The sequence below is a fragment of the Phacochoerus africanus genome, chromosome 2 (genome assembly GCF_016906955.1).
Source record: "Phacochoerus africanus isolate WHEZ1 chromosome 2, ROS_Pafr_v1, whole genome shotgun sequence".
NCBI classification, from domain to species: domain Eukaryota; kingdom Metazoa; phylum Chordata; class Mammalia; order Artiodactyla; family Suidae; genus Phacochoerus; species Phacochoerus africanus.
This window is the reverse complement of record NC_062545.1, coordinates 264,714,633-264,724,179: the sequence shown is the minus strand read 5'-3', so window position 1 is coordinate 264,724,179 and position 9,547 is coordinate 264,714,633. Positions and strand designations below refer to the sequence as shown.

General features: G+C 40.5%; 1 pseudogene; it reads left to right on the top strand.

Annotated features, from left to right (window-relative positions):
* Positions 1-3,101: 3,101 nt before the first annotated feature.
* LOC125120868 (olfactory receptor 1L4-like) lies at positions 3,102-9,292 on the top strand (annotated as a pseudogene).
* Positions 9,293-9,547: the final 255 nt, after the last annotated feature.

The following is a 9,547-nucleotide window of genomic DNA, read 5'->3' as shown; positions in this document are numbered from 1 at the left end:
GCAGATGCGGCTCGGATCCCGCATTGCTGTGGCTCTGGCGTAGGCCGGTGGCTACAGCTCCAGTTCAACCCCTAGCCTGGGAACCTCCATATGCCGCGGGAGCGGCCAAAGAAATAGCAACAACAACAACAAAAGACAAAAAAAAAGAAAAGAAAAGAAAACCACATGTTTAATGTGTGCTGTGGGTAATGTCATATTTAGGGTTATGGAAAAATAAATGGAAAAGAGATATAAATGTGGAAGGGGCCCTCCCAGACCAAAGGGATGGCAATGTGCACAATCAGCATATGTGCACACATGTGCAACTTTGTGGCAGTGTAACATCATCTGTATCCATGTGCAACTTTGTAGCATAGACCATCTGAACAGAATTTACAGAACGTATTTACCTTATGAGGAGGACAGAGGGACCAAAGTATAAAAGAAAAAAATAATGGAGGGTACATAAGACAGCACACCATTGCATTTCAGGCTCAGCCTTTGGATAGGAATCAACCGAGCCAGTGCCAGAATGAATAAACACTGATTGCTGGTGAAAAAATCTTGGTTTACCATCTTTCCCTATGCAAGTCCTCAACATGATTAAAGGGAAAGAGATTGCTCCAATAACAATGACCATTTAAAAGACAATTAGAAAAGTTCTAGAGATATGGGTGCTGAACATAAAATTTTTTATGGCTTTTCTAACAAAAGCAGTGAATTAAATAAGAACATGCTTAGGTGATTCTCACCTGCCAAAAAGGTTATTGTTTATGAAAAGAATCCACAGAGCCAATGTCATGTCTCTGTTACTCAGGCTGTAGATGAAAGGGTCCAGCATGGGGGAGACTACTGTGTGCATCATGGAAGCAATGATGTTTTTTTCATGGTACTGACCTGATGAGGAGGAAGGGTACAGGTCCATCATTGTCACATAGAATAGAGACACCACAGAGAAGTGGGAGCCACAGGTGGGCTTTGCAGATCCTTTTAGTAGAGGGGACCCTCAGGATGGAGATCCCAATGCAGCCATAAGAGACCAGGATGCCACTCAGTGGAATAAGTAGAACCTCAGCCCCTGCAGTGAATATGACCAGCTTATTGAGAGAGGTGTCTGAGCAGGACAGCTTAAGCCAGGCAGCAAGTCACAGAAGAAGTGGGGAAGATGTCAGCAGAGAAGGACAGTTGATCCAACAGGAGAGTGTGGTTCAGGAACTGACACAGGATAGGAGCCAGGATCCAGCCAAGAGACATATGCACAACTCCTCCCTCATGTTTATTCCATAATGTAGAGGTTAACAAATGGCTACATACCTGTCATAGGCCACTACCGCAAGAAGAAGGTTATCAATGCAAGCAAAAAATATGAAAAAAATACTTATTTGTTACACATTCTGCATAGGGAATGAATTGTTCCTGAGTCTGAATGTTCATTAGCATCTTAGGGAGAGTGACAGATGAAAATGAGACATCCATGAGGGCCAAGTTGCTGAGGAAGAAGTATATGAGGGTGTGGAGGTGAGGGTCCAGCCTGATAGGTGGGATGATGAGCAGGTTCCCCAGAACTGTGGTCAGGTACATGCCCAGGAACAGGGCAAGGTACACACCCTGCTGCTCTGGCAAGATGGGGAGCCCCAGGAGGAGGAACTCAGACATGCTGCTCTGGTTCTCCCTCCACTTGTTGTTTTCTCTCCTCTGTGGATGGAGAGAAAGCAGAAATTCCTGGAACTTAGAAGTACCAAGCATAGCAGTTACCATGTGGTCACATATTTTCTAAGAGTGACTGTGTCAGTGTACAGATAGGTCTCACTGCACTGCACTCACACACTGATGCCTCATTCAGTCTAGTTAGAGCAACACAGTGTGACTTCTCTGAACACTGACACTGTCACAGGGAGAAAGTACTTGACTTTAATCAAACCCTTCAGTGGAAATAAAGAACAGCTTATTCTCATTTTTACAAAGTGGAGACATCATGATTGACAGCAGAGAAAGAGTAATAAAGAAGTACAGTGGCCTCCATGGCTCTACTCTCAGATTACTTATGTTCTTGTGTCTAACACACACACACACACACACACACACACACACACACACACACACTACACATACATATATATACCACATAAGCATTATTTATAAAATTAATGTACCATGTACAAAATAAAGTGCTCAACACATAAACTTACATTTTATAGTTAAAATGACTGTAAGAAATAAAAAGAAAGAATGCAAGCAAGAATGAAAGAAAGAAAAAAGAGAAAGAGGAAGAAATGAAGGAAGGAAGGAACCAAGTTTGGAAGGAAGGGAACAAGGAAGGAAGGGAGGAAGGAAAAGATATTTTGAAAGTTTCTCAAAAAATTAAATAGAATTTCCATGTGATTAAGGAATTTTATTGCTGGTTACATACCTAAAATAACTGAAAGCAGGTGTCAAAGAAATATTTATACCCCCATATTTAAAATAACACTATCCGCAGTAGCCAAAAGATGGAAATATCTCATGTCCTTTGGCAAATGATTGGGTAAATAAAATGTAGTCTATACATACAGTGTAATACGCTTCAGCCTTAAAAAGGAAAGAAATTCTGAAACAGCCACAACATGAATGAGCCTTGTCAACAGTATGCTAAGTAAAATCACGCAGTCACAAAAGTGTAAATACTCTAAGATCCCATTCATATAAGATTCCTAGAGGAGATAAATTGATAGAGATGAAAAATGGAATGGTGACTGCCAGGGGCTGGTGTGGGGAGGAAAATGAGGAGACGTTGTTCAGTGGGTACTGAGTTTCCATTTGGGAAGAGAAAAAATTCTGGAGGTGGATGGTGGTGATGGTTGTACAACAACATGAAATACTTACTGTCCCAGAAATATATGCAAAAATTATTGAAATGTTAATTTTTATTACATATATTTTATCATAATAAATTTGTTTTCATTTTTTGTTACTCAATGAACTCATTACATTTATAGTTGCATAATTATCATCACCATCTAATTTTATAAGATTTCCAACCCACAACTTATATATCACAGGTCAATAAATATTGACAAAAAATAGCAATCAAAAGGAGAGTGATGCAAAAAAAAGTAAATAAATCAGCTCATTATTTGGGCAGGATGGGTAAGCAGACATCAGGAACTAAAAATGATGAAGATACAGGAGACCATCAAGCAAGATCAAGTAGCTTCCTGAAAATGTGGGTTTACATTGGAGATCTCCCTCTCACATGCAGGAAACAGTACAGGCCAAGACCATGGACAGTCCTTGAAGATTAGTAGGTTCACAGCACTTGACTCATTGCATTTTTAAAAATTTTTCCAATAAATAGCTTCCTTCATATCTGCCATTGTGTTTCTGTCTTCCCCTTCCATCAACAGGCTTTTAAAATGGCTCAGTTCTGAGCATACATGCAAAGTGAGGGACATGAGAATTTGCCTGATGAGACGACCAGAAAGCTGAGATATTATAGATGCTGTAGGACCAAGGACCTATATCAGAATTCAGAGCCATCTGATTAACTAGACAAGGTTTCAAAATTGATCCCACCCTGTTAACCAAAGTGGAATTGTGAAAATAATTAAACATCAGTGAGGAACATTGTGAGAAGTTCTGTAGCCTTCAAACCATCTGGACAAAGTGCCACCAACTTAGTATTAAGAGGACTTTGTTGTCTATTTGTGTCTAGAACTGAGAAAAAGGAAGAATCAAGCTGTGAGGCTACCTGACCAAGTCAAACACATACATGTATTTCCAAGGCCCTCATGAGACGCTATCTGCTCTACAGCCAACAAAGGAGAAGAGAAGTTGTGAGTGTGTTATACACAAAAACAGATACTCAGCATGACACAGGGTGACACAAAAGCAAAACCCCAGGTGATTCTATTTGTCTCTCTCCAAGCTATATTCATCCTAGTTGGAATTGAGGTTTTTATGGATTCATACCAACTTACTTACAAAGTTATAATGAAATATTTTCTCTCACCGAAGTGGGGATAGAGGGAACATTCCTGAACATAATCAAAGCCATTTATGACAAACCCATAGCAAATATAATACTCAATGGAGAAAAATTAAAAGCCTTCCCACTAAAATCTGGAAAAAGGCATGGATGCCCACTCTCACCACTGCTGTTCAACGTAGTATTGGAAGGACTAGCCACAGCAATCAGATGAAAATAAAGAAACAAATGGCATCCAAATAGGAAGAGAAGAGATAAAACTGTCGCTGTATGAAGACGTAAAGATACTATACATAGAAAACGCTAAGGACTCAATGAAAAAACTACTTGACCTGATCAACAAATTCAGTAAAAGAAATAAAAGCAATCCAAATTGGAAAGGAAGAAGTAAAACTATCACTGTTTGTAGATGACATGATACTATACCTAGAGAATCCTAAAGACTCTACCAGAAAATTCTGAGCGCTCATCCATGAATTTGGCAAAGTTGCATGATACAAAATTAATACACAGAAATCCACTGCATATCTATATACTAATAATAAAAGAGCAGAAAAAGAAATAGGGAAGCAATCCCATTTACTATCTCATCCAACAGAATAAACTACATAGGAGTAAACATGCCTAAAGAGACAAAAACCTGTACTCCGAAAACTATAAGACACTGATGAAAGAAATCAAAGATGACACATAGATGGAAGATATACCATGCTCGTGGATTGGAAGAGTCAATATTATCAAAATAACTATACTACCTAAGGCAATCTACAGATTCAATGCAATCCCTAGCAAATTACAAAGGACATTCTTCACAGAACTCGAACAAAATATTTTAAAGTTTTTTTGGAAGCACAAAAGACACAGAAGAGCCAAAGACATCCTGAAAAAGAAACATGGAGCTGGAAGAACCAGGCTCCCAGACTTCAGACTATACTACAAAGCAACAGTCATCAAAACCATATGATACTGGACAAAGACAGACATATAGATCAGTGGAACAGGATAGACAGCCCAGAATTCAACGCACAGCCAACTCATCTATGACAAAGTAGGCAATAATATACAATGGAGAAAGGACAGCTTGTTCAATAAGTGGTGCTGGGAAAACTGGATGGCCACGTGTATGACAATGAAATTAGAACACTCCCTAACACCATACACAAATATAAACACCAAATGGATTTAAGACCTAGATATAAGACCAGACACTATAAAACTCTTAGAGAAAAACATAGGCCAAACACTTTCTGTCATATACAATAGCAACATCTTTTCAGATCCACCTATCTGAGTATTGACAACAAACCAAAAATAAACAAATGGGACCTATCAAACTGAAATGTTTCTGCACAGCAAAGTAAACCCTAACAAAATGAAAAGATAACCCACGGAATGGGAGAAAATCTTTGCAAGTGAATCAACTGATAAGGGATCAATCTCCAAATTTTATAAACACTGCCTGCAGCTCCATACCAAAAAAAAACCCCATAAGAAATGGGCAGAAGATATAAACAGACAGTTCTCCAAAGAAGACATAAAGACGGCCGAGAAACACAGGAAAAGATGTTCAACATCACTCATTAGTAGAGAAATGCAAATCAAAACCCCTATGAGGTACCACCTTACACCAGCCAGAATGGCCATCATCCAAAAGTCTACAAACAATAAGTGCTGGAGAGGGTGTGGAGAAAGAGGAATCCTAGTACAATGTTGGTGGGATTGTAAATTGGCACAACCACTGTGGGAAGCAGTATGGAGATTCCTCAGAAAACTAAAAATATAACTACCATTTGATGCAGCAATTCCACTCCTGGGCATCTATCCAGAGAAAACCATGACTCGCAGAGACACGCGTACTCCAGTGTTCATTGCATTGTACTACAATGTTCATTTACAATAGCCAAAACATGGAAACAACCTAAATGTTCATCCACAGAGGAGTGGACCAAGAAGATGTGGTACATATACACAATGGACTATTACTCAGCCATTAAAAGGAATGAAATACTGGCATTTTTAGCAACATGGATGGACCTAGAAATTATCATGCTAAGTGAAGTCAGCCATACAATGAGACACCAACATCAAATGCTTTCACTGACATGTGGAATCTGAAAAAAAGGACAGACTGAAATTCTTTGCAGAACAGATGCTGAATCACAGACATTGAATAACTAATGGCCTCCAGAGGAGATAGTTTGGGGGATGTGCCTGGGATGTGGGATGGAAATCCTATGAAATCAGATGGTTATGATCATTATACAGCTACAGATGTGATAAATTCATTTGAGCAATAAAAAAATGGAAAGATATTCCTTGTTCCTGGATTGGAAAAATACATATTTTAAAAATGGCCATATGACCCAAAGTTATATACAGACTCAAAGCAATCCTTATCAAAATACCCATGACATTTTTCACAGAACTAGAACAAACAATCCAAAAATTTATAGGGAACCACATAAAAACCAGAATTGCCAAAAGCAATCCTGAGAAACAAAAACCAAGCAGGGGGCATAACTCTTCCAAACTTCAAGCAACATTACACATCCACAGTAATCAAGACAGTGTAGTACTGTTACCAAAACAGACAGACAGACCAATGGAACAGAATAGAGAACCCACACATAATCCCTGACACCTATGGTCAATTAATATTTGACAAAGGAGGCAAGAACATAAAAGGGGAAAAAGAAAATTTCTTTTAGCAAGACTTGCTGGGAAACCTGGACAGCTGCATGCAAAGCAATGAAACTAGAACACACCCTCACACCATGCACACAAATAAACTCAAAATGGCTGAAGGACTTAAATATAAGACAAGGCACCATCAAACTCCTGGAAGAGACCATAGGCAAAACACTGTCTGATATCAACATCATGAATATTTTCTCAGGTCAATCTCCCAAAGCAACAGAAATAAAGGCAAAAATAAACCAATGGGACCTCATCAAACTGAAAAGCTTTTGCACAGCAAAGGAAACCAAAAAGAAAACAAAAAGACAACTTACAGAATGGGAGAAAATAATTTCAAATGATGCAACCGACAAGGGCTTCATCTCTAGAATATATAAGCAAATTATCCAACTCAACAGCTAAAAAGCCAACCACCCAATGGAAAAATGAGCAAAGGACCTGAAGAGACCATTCTCCAAGGAAGATATACTGATGGCCAACAAGCACATGAAACAATGCTCAACATCCCTGATTATTAGAGAAATGCAAATCAAGACTATCGTGAGATACCACCTCACACCAGTCAGAATGGCCATCATTCATAAGTCCACAAAGAACAAGTGCTGTAGGGGTTGTGGAGAAAAGGGAACCCTCCTGCACTGTTGGTGGGAATGGAAGCTGGTACAGCCACTATGGACATCAGTCTGTAGGTACCTTAGAAATCTATTCATAGAACTACCATATGAACCAGCAATCCTACTCTTGGGCATATATCCAAACAAAACTTTCCTTAAAATACACATGCACCCGCATGTTCATTGCAGCTCTATTCACAATAGCCAAGAGCTGGAAACAACCCAAATGCCTATTTACAGATGATTGGATTAGACAGATGTGGTACATATAGACAATGGAATATTTCTCGGTCATAAAAAATGACATAATGCCATTTGCACCAATATGAATGGAACTAGAGTCTCTCAGGCTGCATGAGGAAAGCAAGAAAGAGTAAGATAAATACCTGAAGACAGACTGATCTTAAGGAACACAACTTATTCCCACCCCATCCCCAGAGGCCCAAGCCAGGTACTCAAACAAATGATGATGGGGAGGAAGTTGATGATTTAAACTAAAATGATGTGCCCTTCATGATAAGGTGATTTTCATTTTGCAGTGTTCTCCTGGCTACACTAATTCACAGGAATGGTCTTCAAAGCAAATGGGGCCAGAATGTTCCTAGGACAACTAGGAACTCCTGAGGCCCAGCTGGCTCCTCTCTGGAGAAACTATTCTTTCTTCCATCTCCCTTGATATGTGTGTGCACACAGACACACACACACATGCATCTCTCACACACACACTCACACATACACACAGCTCCTGATTTTGCCCAATAAATCCTAGCATATACATGAAACACAGTTGAATATGACAAGAAATTCAAGTGAGAGTTCTAAAGGCTTTTTTAATGGAACTGAACTTGGAAACATTTTTACAGATGAACCCCAGTCCAGTCTCATTCAGAACATCCATGGGGAAAACTTGAAACATTACAGGTGTCCAGAACTCAAACTACACTCTAGCCTGATGCCTACTTATCAGAGTCCATTGACCTCCTATTTGTATATTTTGCAAATCAGCACTTATACATACTAGTGAAACTCAGCGGCCTTTTCAAGGGATAGAGGAAATTAGATCAAAGTCCTTGGACTCTGTAATATTGACCGCCTATCTTTATTTAAGGAACATTCTGCTCTAATTTTTTCTAATTTAGAAACCAAACCAGCATCTCTGACTTCCTGTTCCTGGGCATCTCTCCACACCCAGACCTCCTACTATTTGAGTTCCTCCTGGTCATGTACCTGGTCACTGTGCAGGGGAACTGCTCATCATCCTGGCCATTGGCTCGGACCCTCATCTGTACAACTCTGCATCCTTCTTCCTGGCCAAAGTGTACTACATTGACAACTGCTTCTTCTGCACCATTGTCCCAAAGGTGCTGGTCAACATCCAGACACAACACCACATCATCTCCTACACTGGGTGCCTCATGCAGATGTACTTCTTCATGACATTGGCCCTGCTGGATCACTTCCTGCTGGCTGTGATGGAAGTCATCACATTGGCTGCCTCCCCCTCCACTACACACAATCATGTGCATCCAGCGGTGCCTGTTGGTGGTCACCACATCCTGGCTCTGTGCCCATCTCCTGGCCTTCTCATCCACGCTCCTTATGTCTCAGTTCTCTTTCTGTGCCTCACATTCTATCCTACACTTCTTCTGCAATCTTCACCCATTCCTCAAACTTGCCTGCTCAGACATGTACATCTTTCAGGACATGATGTTTGCAGCAGTAGCATTCTCAGCTGTGGTCCCTCTCACCTATGTCCTGGTATCTTATGCCCACATCATCCTCAGGGTCCCCTATCCTGGGGGAAAGCATAAAGTTTTCTCTACCTGTGGTGCTCAACTGACAGTCATCACTCTCTTCTATGGGACCCTCATTCTGGTGTATTTCCAGCCCTCCTCCTCCTACTCTGCATACACTGGAATGGTGGGCACCCCCATGCTGAACCCCCATTCTGAACCCCTTTATCTACAGTCTGAGCAACAGGGACATGAAGGAGGCTTTGTGCAGACTTGTTTGGTATGGAAGATATTCCACCCCATAAAAAGTCCTTCCCTAAAGCACAGGCCCAGATTTTCAATGTGCCTTCTTCCCTCCATGTGCCCAATATAAATGTGAAAACTTCATTCAAGACAGGATGCGTTTTCTTCCAAGCAAATGCAAGCAAATGAAGACCTAGGCTTTTGCAGGACCGAAATGGGGCCAACAGACCAAGGTCAGAACTGTAGTCTGGAGAGAGGAAGTGGCCAGATGTCCCTAAAGGGTGATTTGAGGTATGGGTATATGTATCCAGGCAGAT